The sequence below is a fragment of the Lycium ferocissimum genome, chromosome 5 (assembly GCF_029784015.1).
Source record: "Lycium ferocissimum isolate CSIRO_LF1 chromosome 5, AGI_CSIRO_Lferr_CH_V1, whole genome shotgun sequence".
Taxonomy (NCBI): domain Eukaryota; kingdom Viridiplantae; phylum Streptophyta; class Magnoliopsida; order Solanales; family Solanaceae; genus Lycium; species Lycium ferocissimum.
This window is the reverse complement of record NC_081346.1, coordinates 52,560,686-52,579,850: the sequence shown is the minus strand read 5'-3', so window position 1 is coordinate 52,579,850 and position 19,165 is coordinate 52,560,686.

Here is a 19,165-nt window from a genome sequence, read left to right as displayed (position 1 = left end):
GATAGTTTTTGCTCAAAAAAAATTGTTTAATTAAAGGTCAAACACATTGTTTGTTTTAAATCCCTTTCCCTAAACTCGTACTTAAATAAAATCTTTTGGTTTATTTTGCTCTTTGCGGGCCCAGGCCCAAAACAACTTAAGCAATTTTTGTATCTTTTTTCAAATAACTCTTTTTTAAAATCAATCCCTTTTTATTCCTCTTTTTTTGCCAAATTTATAATTCCGATAGAGATTTATTTTGAAATGAAAGAAAAGACTGTTTCGTTTATAGAAATCATTTCAACACTTGTTTTCAATTCAACTTAATTGAACTGTCGCTTTATCTTTCGTTGGGTCTGAGTTTGAAAATGTATTCGGGTTCCTGTCCGTTCTAACGATATCATGCATCATTTGCCTATTTCATCTAAGTTCCAACCACGGGTTTCAATATTTATAAGTATTATTTACAAGTATATAAATGATGAAAAAGATTACAAAAAAAAATAGAATAATGGGTTTGTGGGTTTACCAAGCCCACCAGCTAATATATTAACCATTTTCACCCATGGTTGGCCGTCAATTCTGCCTTTGGACTTAATTTATGAAATGTTTGGCCTCAGGCCCACTGGAAGTGGTTGGTTTGCAAAGTTTGGCCCAATTGGGCCCACGCGATGTGTGTTCATGCAAAGGAGAGGGAGAAAAGAAAAAACGTGGTTAGAAGGTATCTATACTCAACAAACAATTATCAAGCAATTTCAAACACATCATCTAACCGTGGCTACACAGTCAAATGTATACAGAGGGCAAACAAATAACATTTAAGATGAATCTGGGCCATATTAAAGCAGTATCAAGGCCACTAGCAAAGTACACAATGTAGACTGGCTCAAATCCTAAATTTGCAAACAAGAATAACATTCTTTGGTCGCAAGCCAAACATTTTGTAAGAAAGAAGAAAAAGAAAAGTGAATAAAGAATCAAGCCCATCCCAACAGTGGTCCAGACAGCCTAATATATCATGATATACATGGGGTATACCTGATATACACTCTTATATGCCGAAGAGTATATGAAGGTATATATATCCTGTATACCTGATGGTATATCACACCATATTACTTCATGGGAAGAGAACAAAAAGAAGATACAAACAATCAAAGATGAAATATTGTATAGAGGATCCACTTTTTACTAAGCAGCCTCGATATACAACGAATGTACAAGCATACAAGCAAACATATACATTTGTATATCTCAGATTACAACTGGTGATTTCAATAAATACACATAGAGGCAGGCTAATGCAGAAAACATATAAGTTTTACATGAGTCTTATCTAGGTCCCAACCTTATCAATTTATGTCTTTTAACTAAATCAAGTTAAAAACAAATCTCAAGCATATACAATCTGAAATAAACTCATGTATTGATCCAGTATCAGCCAAGGAGAAAACAAATCACACTTCAACCATGTCCAGAGACCATACATAAAAGAGTTCATGAGTTTATTCAATGATGTGACTATCACATCTAAGCAAGATAGCAAGGCCTACATATATCCAGGCCACTCAACAAAGCTCAATTTTTCCAAGTACAAAATAGTAGGTCAGACAAAATGATGGTGTAGATGATGATATGATAACAGTTATAACATATACCCATTTTTATAACCAGCTAGCACTAATGAATATCATCAACTTACATCCCTTATACAGATAATAGACCTTGACTTAACAACCTAGCCAGGATCATCTATGAATAAGGCTCTAGAAAAACCCTTTTTTGCTTAAACACATACATTACCCCTAGAAGATCACATACAAAAAAGAACCCCAGCAACCCAAGGATGTATTAACATGGGCTGAGTAAGAGTACTCAAAGCCTCTTTTCCAATCCCTTAACCCTAGGGCATCACTTGATGCTTTCCCCCAAAGTAATGACATCCACTTTATAGCAGAGACAAAACAGACCATATTATACACCCTAACAAGCTCATCAACTATTCACCAATAACTTAATCACCTATCAACTCAAAAAAATGGACAGCATTGACACTCTTTGAGCTTACATGTTCATTTAGACTATACAAGTCTATGTCATTAAATCAATTCTCAGTCAAGATGTACACACATAAAAAGGGGAGGAAAGGACTCTTTGTAGGTCAGTCTCCATGTTCTAATGAACATGGATAGAGAGAAAAGGGATCATGCTTCATGGATTGCAAAGAAAAAGAGATAGCATTCTATGTATGGGACTGTGTCAAACTAGTTTCTATATTTCATGATAGAGAAACGAAGTGTCACATAAGGAGGAAAATAGTTCAAATATCTAAGTTTCATTCCCTTCATATGAGAAAACAACCAGACAACACACTTACAACTTAAATCTAATCAAGATAGAGGACATTTATATCCCTTTGGGATCAAAGAGATTACTTAAGAAGGCCAGTAGATCACTCATGACAGGTTGTTCAAATTTTTTATTTTGTACATGAATAGACAAAATAGGAGTAGACCATAAGTAAAGGAGGGACTCTAAACATATATGATCTTCCTTGTTTCCAAACCATTTACATAGATTCAACTTAGATAAGATCCATTCATGTATCATGTTGTCATTATAAAGCTCTAATGGTATCTTTGGTGATCTTATCCTTCCTTCCAAGTGAAACAAATTCAAAGCAAAGACACTATTGCATAGTAGCATAAGCCAACAGTTGATATTTTTGGATAAAACATGTATTCTAGGGACTGCACAACCCTTTAAAATGATCAGATCCACACAGGTTTACCTCTCCATAGCTCAAGTTAACCTAGTAATGGCTATGTATTCATATAAGGACATAAGGGATTATATAAACTAATCATTTCTTCAATTAATCCTTCCATGATCTTACATACAGATTTCAAAAGAGCTAAACCTATGTCTTGACAAAAAAGGTCACTGACTTATAACCACATTACTAAATATGTCTAAACTAATTTGTTTCTCCTATTTTGTTTCTCCTAAGTTTGAAACCCTTTGTCAATATTAAAATTGGAGATTCTTGAAGCTCCTTAGCTTTTAACTCCGCCACAAACAAAGGAAAATTTTAAGAAAGCTAACCCCAAAATTCGTAAAAATAGTAAAATGTCCAATTCTATGTCGGTCACTCTACTAACTGAATTCTTAGGTTTTTGGGGTGTAAATTAGCATATGTCTCTGTGTGTGTGTGTGTGACAATGAAGAGTGGGATTCTTTATATAGAACCCCAAAACCCAAATTGTTTCACTTTGAACCGATGTAGGACTTGAGAGTTTGAGGGATTGCTCTTTGAATCCTTCCTAAACCTCACAGAACCAATAAGAATCATGGATTTCAAATAGCAATGAGACAAATTCTAGTAATATTTCTCCTTGTCTTTGGACAAAAGCAAAAAGCGGGGGAAGAGGAGGTTTTTACTTTTCTCTTGGCGGAGATACGGTAGAGAGAAGAAGGGAGCAATTAATGCTTATCGAAACCAGTTGTACAAGCTTTGAGAAAGCATTGTACAACCCTAAATTTTCCCGATATGGCAACGATGATAATGAGAGAGAAAAGGAAAAGGCATACGACGCATTATGTGTTTTTTATTGAGGGTCTTTGGTTTAAGTCTGTAGAAACGGTGAGTGGGCCGGATCATCCGTAACGGACTGGGCTCGGCTGAACTGAAGGGGATTTGGCCCAAAAAATAAATAAATTGTGACACCACAATGGCCAATTTCCAAATATGGATATTAATTAAATTCCCAATTTAAATCAAGCATTTTTGTTGGACAAATGTCATGTGCAAAGTCTTGATGATTGACAATGTAAATAACTTGAAACAAGTAATTAAACCAGCTTAAAGGCATGATTGAAAGCTGAACTAAAGCTGATCAAGAAATATGTGAGAAGAGCTAGTGAATCAGCTTAGACAAAGAGTGTCAATGAAGCCGAAGCAACCAAAGCTAGGTACACGTAACAATGGAACAAAGCTAGACAAATTGGCTGAGATGAAGCAGAGGTTCCAGGCAATATAAAAGGCCTGAAAGAGCATATATGTTATGCCCCTCGTTTTCGTCGCAGTAGGACTTATGGCTCCTAGTCGGGTATGCCTTAAAATGGAGACCCGTGCCCGAGTTTGGGAATATAAAGTGTCTTACCCCGTGTACAAATGTATCATTAGGCATTTCTGGTAATTTATGAGATTATAAGTTGAATGGAACGAATCGAATCAACGCAATCTGAACTGAATCAGAAAATTCTGCAGACATCAGTCAGTGTCGACGGGCCGTTGACATGTCGACGGACCGTCATTGGGGCACCGTCAACATGCTTATGCAATCAGATATTTGCAAGCATAAGTCAACGGATCAAGTCGACGGACCGTCGACACGTCGACGGGTCATCGAACCGCCTTGCTGGAACTTTCCAGTTCCAGCTATAAATAAGATGATCCTTGTTCTTATTTTTCAGTTTCCACCTTCTCCACAAGTCTTGAGAGTTCTATAATATTCCATCCACCATATTAACATAAATTCAAGAGAAAACAAGGATTAATTACCAAGAATCAAGAGGATCAAGTGCAAAAGAGGCTTACTAGGGTTTGTAGAAGTCATGGTTTCCTTTGGAATTGAAGTTGGGGTTTTCTCAAGTGAAGTATCCTCATCCAAAGATCATTCCTATATTATCCAAGGTGATTTCCAAATCTATTTCATTTTATTAAAAAGTATTAAGTGGTTGAAAGACTTGGATTAGAGAAGAAAGTAGAATATGGGTTCAAATATGAAAATAATGGTATTTTGGGTAGTAAGCTAATTTGAGTCATGATTCTTAGTATGATATGAGTATAATCTTGTTATGAATGATTCTAATGTCTTTAAGGAAGCATTATGTGAGGAATGAGTATGGTGTTGTATGGTAGTCATAGTTATGGATGACTTTGGAAGTGAATTTGAGAAGTGAACAATGTTTAGCTTGAGAAATCTATTGATTATGATATTATGGGTGTCGTTATTGCTATTTGGGAGTTGTTTATTATATGGAGGAAGTTGTTGAAACAAAGGAAATGTTGCCCAATTTTCGTTAGCTCTTCATCGTCTTAGTTTAGCCTTAAGCATGTTTCTAATAATCTAATGTGATACGAAATCTCTTGAATGTAGAGTTGTGAGCTTGGAAGGAGAGCCCTTAGTCATTAAGGAGACGTAAAGGTATGTAAGGCTATCCCCCTTTCTTTCATAAAGGCATGATTCTTATATTCTATCTTCCATGTATCCCTTGACCTTCTCACATCCCAAAAGCCGAAAGTTCATCATTCATAAGAGTTTCCTATGAGCTAGAGATAAGAGATGTTCTATGATAATGATGATGATGATAATGATGCTATTTCTTATTGGTGTCTCACCTCATGATATTAGTTCCTTCAAGGTGAGACGTAGCGACGATGACTATTCCATAATGTAATCGGAGGTTACCGACCTTACGTCACTCCGATAGAGTTGTAGCTTTCACTTGGGCTCTCATGCATGCTTATGTTATTTTTATGTATGATCACACCGTGCGTACATGGCTGGGCAGTATAACACCGCGCCGCTTTATAGGCGGCAGGACAGACACACCACTGTAGTGGGCAGCTTACGCCCCGGACGCAGGAGGCCTGGACGCGGGCTAATGATGATCACACCGTACCTATGTGGTCGGGCAGCTTATATATGTATGATATGATATTATTTTTACTATAAAAGTTAGCATGCATGATTCCGCCTTAAGAGACAATCAGTTACAGGTTTGCTCTCCATCCTATGCTCCTTTATTTCTTTATTATGTTGTTGTACATGCCTTACATACTCAGTACATTGTTTGTACTAACCTCCTTTTCTTTTATGGACGTTGTGGTCATGCCCACCGGTAGATAAGGACATGGTACAGACGCTTAGGAGCTTTATTCAGCAAATTTGCAGGAGCACTCCACTACTCCGGAGTTGCCACTTCTTGGTATATTCTTTTGTGTACATATTGGGGCATGGCGGGGTCCTGTCCCGTCCCTATGATTTCAGTATTTCAGTTAGAGGCTCGTAGATACTTATGTGTGGGTAATAGATGTTATATGACCTCGTTGGCATATACTTTGTACATCATTTTGTTGCCTTATGGGCCTATGTATATATGCATGTTCTTGGGAGGTGTTTTGTGATCATTTCATAGTAAGTATGTCTTTAAAAAGCTATTTCTGTTCAAGATGGGTGTGATAGTTAGCATGATAAGTGGTGCTCGGTAGCCAGCTCCGGGTACCTATCATGGCCCTATAGTTGGGTCGTGACAATATAGCATATGATGGATAGAACTAGTCCAGAGACATGTTCCAGTGAAAAGAAGCTACGAGAAAGAGCATACACATGAACCTAGATTGCAAATATGTGTGCCAAGCCAAGACAAGTGCAATGATGAAAGAAAATAGTGAATGGAATTGGTCCAACTACATGTTCCATCAAAAGGCAGATGCAAAGCAAAGGAGATGAAGATGAATTAGTCCTAGAGTAGTTCAATAGAAGAATAGAACAAGCATGAAAACATGTTCTATCATAAAGAGTCATCAGGTGCAGTTGATGAATGGATTAGAAGAGATCATGAAGTAGAAAAGGTGAAGATGACTTAGGAAAAAAGTATTTTGTTCAAAGTAAAAAGAGTTGCAGACAAAGCATATGAACCAGTTCTGAAAACATGTTCCAACATAGAGCAAGAACATAATCAGAGTCACATAGTGAGATAAGGTTGAAGACCTAATTTATTCAGGAAGGAATAAGTTTGAATGAAGAAGAAGACAGACACAGAGCAACATATGATCAATGAAACAGGTCTGTCAACATATTCCATCATCCATCACAAAAGTAGGCTCAAGATAGAGTTGCAGAAATGAACGACAAGGGGATGATGAAATAGGTTTGTGAACATGTTCCATCTCAGATAGTGTAGAAATTTAGAGGCGGAAGAATGAGGTGGATAAAACAGGTTCGTGAACATGTTCCAGCAAAGGTCCTACAACAACTAGCATTTGCAAATTTATGGTAATGACTTGGCCGTCAAGTATGCAAATTTCCTTACCATATTTGTTAGGATTAGTAAGACTCCTACATGGATAAGAAGCAGACTCACCAAGATAAGAATCCAAATACGACACAAACCCTAACATCTCGTGGGCCTACTCGAGGAGGTTTTGTGTTTGCCGACCTACTGTGCACTCAATGTTATAAATATCCAAGTCTTACCAAAAAGAAGGTTTGCGCACCGACAAAGAGAGAATTCAGAATATTGAGTGATCAAAAGATATATCAAGAATCCAGGCGTGCGTCCCTAGTACGAGAAGACGATTGAAGAAGCTGTAGAATAGAGTTTATATTTGTAGTTCTTGAGTCTAGAAAACTTGTATTAGGTTTGTTGAGTTGTATCTTTATCCTCTTTATTAGAAGCATTACAGTTAGATACAGAACATTCTAAATTCAACTTCAAGTTAGGGATCAACTTGGAGGATGCTTGATAGGTAGAGATTGATTAGGAAGATAGGAATCAGAGGTTAGTTCCTAGTTTATAGAGTTTGTAACTTAAATTTGCAGAGGCTCATTATTGTAGAGCGTTTTGGGAAAAATCCTACAGAGGTGTAGGTCACGGTTTTAATTGCCTCTGCGAACCGGGTGGTTTCCACGTAAAAAGCATTGTATCCTTTACTTTCCTGTTCATTATTATTGTGCATACACATACATAGAACAGTTAGAGCAACGTGTTCTATCCTTAGGCGAAAATCAGGTGTTGATCAGGATAAACAATTAGGTTGTGCAACTATAACAATTTCAATTGCAGCCAAATTAAGCATGCAAAAACTAATTAATCATTTCAATTGTGACCACATTTAACACCTAAAATTAATTCGACAATTTCAATTTTAGCCATTTTGAAAGTAATTGCAATTAAAGTTAAATAAATTATAAAGTTGAGACCTAATTGATTATTATTCAATTAATCAAATTTCTTGATTTAACGGAGTAAAACACCTATCATTTTATCATTAACAGCTCTTAAACAATTAACTAAATATTTTTTTTCACTATTTTGATTTAAAGTTTTGATAAATGTGTTTCAAAATTATACAAAATATACAAAATACCTAGGATGATATATAATAATATACTTGATATTTTGCCAAATGAAATGGAAAAATATCACCGAAATAATTTTGTAAACTCATTTTGACGTGTAAAAATGTATATTTCACTCCGTTTGTGACTTAGGAATTTTGAATAATTAAATAAAATTATTGGAGGGAAAAATGTAGCTATCAACAAGATCCAACTACAAATTTTCTTTAGATTTATATCAACCTTGTTGGAAATAATGGTGCTTCACCGCAAAATTACTACTTGAAACCTAGATCTAATTTTCCTTTTTTCCATGAGCTCTTTTGATTTTCTTTTTCTTTTTCCTTAGAGAGAGTAAGAGAATTGAGTTGAATTAAAAGTGCAATTGAAGCTTTTTTCGGTAGAGATCTCGGCTGCGAAAATCTTGTGATGGCAAGAAAATAATAGAGAAAAAGCATGAAGAAGAAGAAGGAACAAAAAGAAAAAAAATAGTTTTTTCCACACGTCTGTTTTGTGTGAAAATCACACAAGTTGTCAAGTCGGTAAAAAGTGTCTAAATGGCATAGTCGGGCTCCACCTCAAGTGTCTAAATGAAACAAAGTATAGTTGAGGTGTCTAAGTGAAAAAAGTTTCCCACCTAAAGGGTCTCTCGATGGGTTCTGCCCATATTATTATTATACCTCTATTGCCTTATTTTATGCCTTTATGCATTACTAGTGATTTCTAAAGACTTTCCCTACGAGTAAATTGAGAGGGCGAGTCGATGATCTTCTTAGGTCTTAAGACTCAAACTTCTTGTTGTTTGGGTGCATGCGTGGGGAGTGGTGGCTACCTGTGGTTGAGCAATGACTCTAGCATTCATTACTCATTTTAGTTGAGGTGAACCTTCCTTAGATCATGGTGGCCACTTCCATTTAGCAGACTAAATATTTCAATTTTACCGAGCTACATCTCGTACCTTGAAGCCCGGATATTAGTAGCTTCATGACTTGTATGCTTTTGGGTTGTATGGGCAGGTTTATGATTTACTTTGACTTACACACTTATATCTATATCAATACCGTTGGAGACTATATTCTCTTTCAGTTCTTAATTTTCGTATCTTTAGATTAGAGGTTTCACCTTATGGCTAGTAACTCATTAGGTGTCCTGTCGCGACCGAAGCATCAGATTTGGATCATGAAAAACTTGGTATCAGAACACAAGGTATTCAATTTCCTTGGAGTTGTAACGGTTTGCATTTTTCGCGGGCAGGGTTAGCGCGTGGAAAAGCTACGTTGGTGCTCTTTCGGACTTTGTTTTAAAAGAATTGCCACCTAATTTTTAGGAAATTAGGAAAACCAGTTTTGAAGGGTTTATTCATACGCCGTGAAAAACCTTATTCATCCAAAGTTCTAGATAAGGGTTCTGGTGATCCCCTAGGGAAGGTGTTAGGAACCCTAGCATTAAGGATCCGTACTATACGGTTCACCTTCGAATTCCAATGTATGAGTATTTGCATGAACTGTTTATTTAGTTTTTATTTCCCGCAAAAGATTGCCATGTTGCATATTATTATTTGAAAAGAGTTGATATATTCCCTTTATATATAGGGTATTTAGGTTCGGATTTATGATATCTGAGCATAATTAGTTCTTTTTATATATAAATATAGTAGTTTTTTCCTATAGGAATAGATAGAAAGTTCATTTATTTTTGGATTTGGGTGACCAAGTTTTATTCATACTTTACACACACGTGGACCAGGTTAATCTGTTTAATACACTTTCAGAATATCCTTACCTAAATTTATATAATTAGGCGTAATTTGGACTGCTTTGATTTTTCAAGAAAAGAACTCTTTATATGTTTTGCTCGATTGGTTTTTTAGGAGAAAAATGAATTGTACTCATGGTCTAAAATCTTGCATATGCTCCCTTTAAACGTACTAGATGCATCTATCTATTTTATAACAAAGTCCCAATTTTATTTAAGAAATAAGAGCTTCATTTCAAAATCATTTCTGTTTTATCAAAATGCTTTTCTTATTCGTTGAAATCATGGGCCTTAGCCCAGAAAAATATTGACCGTGATTTTATTATTTAGAAAAGACCAAGTGAGTTTTAACCCAAAGAAGCAATTTTATTTGGGTTTTCTTAAAAAAACCAAGTTGTATGGGCTCTGGCCCAAACATGCCCTATTTCTAACCATTTAAAAACATAGGCCTTAGCCACGTTCATTTGACCACAGATTTATGTAAAATCAAACGGGATTTTAGTCCAAAAAGAGACCTTCATCATTTGTTTTTCAAATACCAGACCAAATGGGCTCTAGCCCAAAAAAACATTTCAATGAGCATTCGTTTTCTTGAGAAAAAGACAAGTGGGCTATGGCCCAGAAATATCAAAACTGTTTACCAAACCCAAAAATCAGAAAAGACACGCTTTCAATAGTTTTAAGAAAGAAGCCCATTTGGCCTAATCTATTTATCCTCTAAATTTTATGCAACCTTGTTATATCATTTTTGCATTCCAAAAATCTTTCCAGTTTATTACTTATTAAAACTGTAGTAGTTGCCTCCCATTTTTAAATCTTCAAAATCAGTACGCATTCTCAAGGTTTTGAAAAAAAAAGGTTTTCAGGTTCTAAAGTCAATCTGAACGGTATATGTACCGTTTGCCTAAGATGTCTAATTCATAATAAAGGTTCCAATAATATTTGTGGGTTTACAAATAACAAGCACAATACAATCAACCCAAAGATAGCAGAAATACAATGGAATAGAATAAAATAAAATGGGGTGTACCAAACCCCAACCATTTTCACCCATGGCTAGGCCTTCATATCATTTTTACCCATGATTGGGCCGTCAATTATATTAGCTTCCCTTTCTTCCTTTTAGACCCGAAGACGTTTGAAGGAAATTTTCCCTATTGGGCTTTTAGCCCAATAAGGTGGCTGGACACTCAGCCCGAATTGCCATTCAGTAGAGAGGAGAAAAAACAAAAGACCTCGGTTAGTTTATATTCTTGTTCTTATCATACATATGATATGTACACACAATATACAAAGTATACTATTGTTTTATAAATCCCATTCTGTACATGAACATACAACATATATAAACAGTATATCATATTTATTCAAGAGACCATATGAGGCCTATGTGTTTCCATGTCCTCAAACTTAACATCTCAAACTAGGTGGTGGAAGGCCAAGTCATCACCCCCCCCCCCCCCTTTAATCCTGATGCCGCACAAGTTCGAAGAGGTTTTATGAACCTCCGGCATGGCTGGTCACCAGGGAAGGGTTCAAACTAGACCCCCCCTTTACCTAAACTACCTCTCAACCAACAAACAGGGAAGACACAGATTCACATACATCCACACATGGTTCAGAATAAATAAGATATGCCTAATATATATGTGTATGGAACAACTATAAGCCAACAAGAATAAATAAGACCAGTAGAGAAAAACATGACTTGAGCATGAAAATGAAGGTAATCTATTTGGGCACAGCATAGCCTAAACTAAACTTAAACCTAACAAACCACAACAGGTCAGTCAAATGTAGTTCTGAACAACATGGAATCAGGCAGATGTGATAAAATATAAGAACACAAAGGGAAAATCATTCTCTAAGCACAGTGTCATCACAACAGGTTTAGTATACATAAAGTATACCTGTAACTATCTAAGCATAACTCTCAAATGGTTCTAGACATTTTATGGACAATTCAAGTGAATACTTTGTTATCTTCAAGACATTATATTCCAAGTCTAAATGATTCCTCTTGTAATGGAAAAATAAACAGGTAGATAAAAATTATAATCTTAACAGCTATAGCACAGCCAAAGCCAAGCATGCACAAACCAGGGTCCTTTATTGGTGTGATATCCATTTATTTTTTCACAGAATCCAATTCAAGGCAAAATCAATGATGGAAACCAAGCTAGGATTGTCTATAGAACCAACTGCCCAGAACCCTTAAGCTATCATGTTCCCATATGGGTTATATAAATCTTAGACACAATCAGTTACACCCCTTTACATGACATAAGCAAGTAGGAAGGTCAAAGTCTCAAAATGCACAGGGATCCCACATTCTTTTTATTCTAGGTGTCCTAACCTTTACTCTTGATTCTATCTTATTTGCAGGAAAGTTTAAATTAACTTAAGGGATGCACTTAATCTTAGCTATAACCTTATTCTTAATCTTCATCTTTTCTTTAAAATTTGAATAAGTATCACATATTTCTAACTTTATATGTTGCACAGGAGGAAAACAGCTTCATTCAAACATAACTAAAATAGGGCCAACTTTATCTGTCCTTTGGGCTTTTAGATTAATGGACTCATGGCTCAGTTCAAAGAAGGAAATGGAAAGAAAGCATGATTTATTGTTTAAAGAATCACAGAGAAGAAGGGTCAAATATACCCCCCCCCCTCCCCCATCGACCCTACGGACTATCTTGACTAAACATATGACCATTGACCTTCTTACCTTTTAAAAGAGGCACTTATTAAGACTTGGGATGAAAAGGAGAAACAAACTACTTTTCAAAACACAGGTTGAAATCACAATAATACACACAGAATATGCATAGGGTCCAAATCATAAACCTAACTTAACTAGTTGCTAAAGGTTCTATCATACACCGTCATGTCCTTTTCAGAAAGGGGAAAGGACTCTTCCATTTTATTTACCAAAACAAGCAGTGTCCCTTAAAAGCAGTTTTTCCTTTTCTAGTTTTATTAAAGTCTCCAACTAATCCAAACATTTTTCTTAAGGCATATTAAGGTACACAACAAACCTGACCAAATCAGTTCCAGCAGTCCATTACAAGTGTATAAAAAATTCTATCTTTTAAGACTCAACAACCTATCAGAATGACAAGATGACACCAAAGTGCAAGGGTGAGAGGTTATACCCCATAGACTTGATAAGGATGCCATGACAACCTTTTATTTGGGAGAAAAGATACTATGGGTCAAGCAATGCTTGCCTCTTTCTCAATCCTCTCCTAAGGTGTCTTTAGAAGACCTTCCCCATCTAGCCAAGTGGTTTTCAACCTCAAACCATACAATAATGACCTTTTATTACCTCCTCCCTTTCCCAATCACACACCAAATGAGGAGGCAGTTTACAGATCAACAGACAAGTTTTTTTTCCCTTTTTAGTTCTCAAATATTGCTTTCTTCTATTCCATTCCTTCATACTCCCCTTTTACTTAGATTATTATCATGAGGTTTTTTCTTTCTATCTATGCTTATCTTTAAGCGTAGGCAGTTTGCAAACAAAGGCATTATAATTACTATATCAGTTACCCATACACATAAGAGAACAAAGAAAATATTCATGTCTCAAGGTAAAGCCTTATTCTCTAAATTGTTCAGGACTTGGGCAAATCAATGTCAAGTTGCTTCTTTTCATTCTTCTTTCAATGCTTAGACTCATAAAATTTGAACATTCATTATCCCTTACCAAGTTAAGACTCATACATGGGTGAAGACAACACATATACAAGAACATAACATATCAGTCCATTACTTTTCATAACAAATTATTTCACCTTTAAGGTGAGACCAACTAATAGAGGCAGTGTCAGCAAAAGGAATCACAAACAAGAGAACAGACCTCTTCCTTAGACATCACTTTCATTTCATTTTTTATTTTTTACCATTTCAGATTCAACATGACTAGGTGGCAAGGTTGATAGTTAGTCCATTAACCATTTAGCAACTAGATCAACTCTAGTTAGCCTTAAATGAAGACTTGATCTAGTGGTTCCTATCACTTCTCTCTTTTTTTCATTTTTTGTCCTTTCCACCAGATTATGTACATTTAGGGAAGTTGACTATTCCTAGGTGAAAGACTTATGGCATAGACTATCAGGATAAGTTGTGAACACTATGGGCATGACCAACAGATTTTATCAAGACAAGCCAGCCTTAAGCAGATCAAGAGGGAAACAGGGTTCACATTTAGGTGTCATGATCATAACAGTTCTAGGATTCTACTATGGGTCATGGGTAACTAACATACACTTGTCACAAGTCATAGGTGGTTATACATAATCTACATTAGGTGATGACACAATCATAGTCACAACCGTGAGCAAACAATCATACTATAGACTTAAGGCATGAGTCCTTACTCCTTTGTTCTAGTATTAGACAATAAACAAACAATTGGCGTATCTTGTATTACTCTATTCTAAGTGCAAGATTATTTAAGAGGAAAGAAGCAATTAGACATCCCACTATTATATTTAGAGGTTCAGCACAATAGATTCATATCTTTTATCTAAATTTTCCTTTATTTATTCATTTTCCAGAAGAAAGAGGAGCACATCAGGAGGTATATCCCAAAACAACTTATCAAATTTAAACAGCCCAGTTGAGACTTTGACAACAGACCCCACTTCACAAATGGGGCAATTCATGACTGACTAGCAAAATAGGGAGATTTAACTGTAATCACAAGCACACACTACCAACAAATCAACCATGTTGAACAGTATTACACATAGATAGTCTCACCTTTCTTTTTTTCTTTTTTTTATTAAGTTGAACTTATTATACTTACCCTATTTAAGATCATGCTCAATAAACTAACAACAATATTCAAGAAAAAGGCAAGGGAAAGGGAAAAGGACCTTCATAACACCTCACATACACCTCTTTATGATGAACACAGAACCTCAAGACCACATGAACAAACAAGACCAAAAGCAATTCAACAGTCTACTTCTTAAATGACCTTCACAATGACATTTTCCTCCATTCTTATCATGTTTTTATCAAATGAATCACACACTGAGCACAGAATCAAACAAGGCATGTTTAGCACATGAACGTATAAGCATAACTAACCTACAAATATATTCAAACTAGGCGGGATATTAAATACTAAATACAAAAAATGAAATAAATTAAATCAAGGTTTACCTTTTAAGTGCGCAGCCAAGAAAAGAATGGATTTGGGAGCCTCTATGCTTCCAAATCTCAGCAACCCCAGCCACACACGAAGAAAGAAAAAGTAAGAACCAAATATTTTAACTAAAACCCCAACTACTTAGTCTATGTTTTTCAAATTCTTTTTACTAGGAAGTTTTCTGAAAAAATCTGAGTTTTTCTACTTCCTTTTTTCCTAAAATTTTCTCTATATATATTTTCCTTGCTATTTTTCTTAGCTTTCAAAAAATTTCTATCCCCCAAAAGAACTTGTTTTGTGCAGAGGATGGGGTTCTATAAATAGAACCCCAAGGTTCAAACGAAACCAACAACAATCGATGTGGGACAAAATATTTTTCTTACAATCTAACCAAATAGCCAACAAATCAATGACCCAGATCAGAAATGAGCCACCGTACAGTCAGATCTGACCCTCTTGGGTCGATCTGACCCAGCGAGCATGGACCAATAACAAAATACTAGCGAAAACAAACTTAAAAGTAAAAGATAAAGGCGATTTTGATTAAAAATTTGTAAAGCAAAGATTTTTACCACATTTGGACAAGAGCGTTCATGGAACCAAGTGTATACTACGATGTTTCATCAATAAAGGCATACAGAGGCTGTACATGTCAGCACACACCTGTAAAAATGCCTTTTTTGGCATGAGAGAGGGGAGAGCATACGGCGGCTGCTTTAGGTTTACACGAGAGAGGTAAGAAGAGAGAGAGAGAAGCGGGGTGTGGGAGAAGGGGAAAAGAAAAGGTAAATGAGGGTTTTCGGGGGGGGGGGGGTAATGGTCTAATAATTAAGAGATTTGGGCCGGGTCACAGCCTGGCTTGGGCTAGACTCGGGTCCAAATCTGAATAATTAAAGGGGTCTCAATGTATACACCAATTGTATACATATATGTGTATACTTTGGTGTATACATAGGGTATATCTAATGCTCAAAACAAATAATTTAGAAATTAAAATTGGAGGAATTTTTAATTACAGGCCGTAGTTTTAAAATAATTTTAAAAGTCGATCAAATTATAAAAAAAATGGCCTTGATTAATTATCCTAGAATAATTATTTTAATTATGGCCTTTGTTGACACCCAATTTTGTCCCACCTTTCTTCCGAAATATCTATTTACGCTTCTAGTCTTTTGGCAACTTAAAAAAATAAATAAATTATATCTTACTACAATTACTAGCTTTTATTAATACTGGCGTTTCGTTACTCTATTGCAGTCACCAGCTGTTATTATTTGGTTACTTATTATTATTATTATTATTATTATTATTATTATTATTATTATTATTATTATTATTGTTATTATTTTACTATCATTATTACCAGTATTATTATAAGTTGCATTATAACCATTTGACATTTTTACCACCTTATGCACACACGCATCGCATTATTTTTTTTTTTTTACGCAGTTAAATAATAGCATTATTTACTGATATTATCGCACGGTTATTACGGTGTCTTATAATTTTATTACCTGAGCATTAATAAATACATATTTTTATATTAGGTAATACTTTAGCACATATTAGTGTAAAGTAAATTCAAATAGGTCTTTTATTTAAACTTAGAAGCCTAAATCTGAGTTCAATCAATCCATATTATTTTTCAGACCAGTTCATGAAAGCAGCCCAATATCATTAGCCTATATTCATCAGCCCAATCTACAAATAGCTACCCATTTGTAGACCCACTCCATCAGCCAAGTTATCAAGAAGCCTAATGAAGCTCAGGTCCAGTCCAGTTCTAGACTATTCCATCAAAGGAAAATTATCTTTGTGCCCTTCATTAAATGTATGGAGACAAGATATCACTAATTCCTCAATCTTCACGTGAAGAGTGATATTTTTCAAAAAGGAGCTTTTTGACTTTCAAGACAAACGCTTTTTGACTTTCAAGACAAAAGTTTCTCTTTCTCTTTCTGCTCTCTTTATTTTCCCATGGCAGACCACTTTCACGGTCAAACGAGCATAACGACAACATTATTTCAAATTCAAAGCCAACCTAAAATCCCGCTCAAAATTTTAAAACCTTAACCCTAGTTGCATCTATAAATACCAAGCTATAGCAGCCATTGGGGGGGGATTTTTTGGGAGCCGCCGCCTATACCCTTAAAACATTATTAATCTCCTTATGAAATAAATTTTCTAGCTTTATTGGTCTCTATTAATCCCCTCCATATTATTATTTTTTTTTTTTTTGTAAAAAAAAAAAAAAAAAAAAAGCATTACTTAAGCTTATTTACTCTCTTATATCTCCGTTTAAAATCTTGAATTTAAGCATCGTCTGTGTTCAAGCATAGATCGGAGATCCAAAGCCCCACTTCGCTGCACCCATAGCAGGTCAGCAGCGTATCTTTCTATTTTTTTTTTTTTTTTTTTTTTTTTATTTTTTTATTATTATTATTTTATTTTATTTTATTTATTTATTTATTTTTCTTTCAATTCTGAAGATATTTAGTCATGTTCATGCTATGAGGTATGCTAGGCTAATGTTAAATATCGAATATATATATATATATATATATATATATATATATATATATATATAAACAAGCTTCTAGTTGAGTGTTGTTAGACACGATTTGTAGCTTGTATATTAGAATTATGCTTATAGGATTCGTTCAATCTTACTCGTCCACATGTTACTGCATTCGAAATATTTAGAATAAAATAGTAGAAGCTTTAATATATGTTTTGTTGGATTAAATAATTTGCTGTTTGAGATTTAAGAAATTTTAGCCTTTCAGCTTATATCGATAGCTCAATATATGCTTACAAATGCTAAGTATCATAAGTGCTACAGCCTTCACAAATCTCATGATTAATGTCATTTAGTGAATAGTTCAAGTGTTGTTGAAAACCAGCACCCTTTTACTTTATAAATTTTCCTTTTTTTTTTCATGTTAAAAGATGACTTTTATATTTAAAAAGGTCAAGTCTTTGAAGTTTCAAATAAGAAATCATCATTGTTGCGATATGACGCCTTTGTTCATGTTTATCATTTTTATGGAAAGAATGAGACGCTTGATAGCATGTTGATCGAGTTCTGTTCTTTCTTTTACATGTATATAAAATTCAGTAGTATGTTTATTGTTCCATGGGAAAATGAACGACCATTTGGTCTTAAAGTGATTTCCAAAAGGTGTACTTTATGAAAGTGATAATAAAGTTATGCCCAACTAATAGTTAAATGATGAACTGTCACCTTTAAACTTTTTGTGTCAAAGCATTGAACAGAGTAAAAGTGTTTACTTTATGAAAGTGATATTCTTATCTTCCATATTTTGCTCCTATTTAGAAACCATGTTTAATAATATTAAATACCTCATAAGAAAAACGGATTGTGCCTTAAAATATTGCACCCGGTAGGAATTCTATTTATTTCTGTTGTGTTTGATGTTGCATATGTTATTTTGAGTCTCTGTTAAGCTATAAAATTAATATGTCGTCTGCTGTTATTGTTTTATGTGTCTTATTCTTTATTTCCTTCTTTTACATGTACACTCTGGAGCAAATGGAGTCTTAATTGAGGACCCTCTAAAACGGAGTCTCGAAATGAGACTTGACATTCCCATTCATGGAGTAATCTCGTTCCGCAATTCTTGAATCATATCAGACAGGCGAAACTCGCTAGAGACCGCCTACGAATATTTTGTTTCCTCCTTTAACGTCCACTTCGTTGGTTTTCTTCTGGTGGTTTTTGCCGATGAGATTTGGTTTCATTTTTTTTTTTGGATTGACGTACTGTTGAACATAGTATATTAGTAAAATGCTAGCTAATCATCCAGGACATCTTGTTTAGTTAAATACCCAAATTAATTAATACTTCACCTTGGGAGTTATTTCAAATATTTATAAAACATCGCATCAACCCGCTTTTTCTTTCACTTATGTGCAAATTATTATATTATTTACAAGTCTTATTTTAAATAGCATTATTATATTTTCATTTAAAATCTTAGCGATATTTATAAATTTTATTTTAAATAGCATTTAAAATCTTCTTTTATGCAAATTACTATATTTTACAGGCACTATCTTAAATAGCATCATTATTGCTTTATTTCAAATAGCATTTAAAATTTCTTTTATGCAA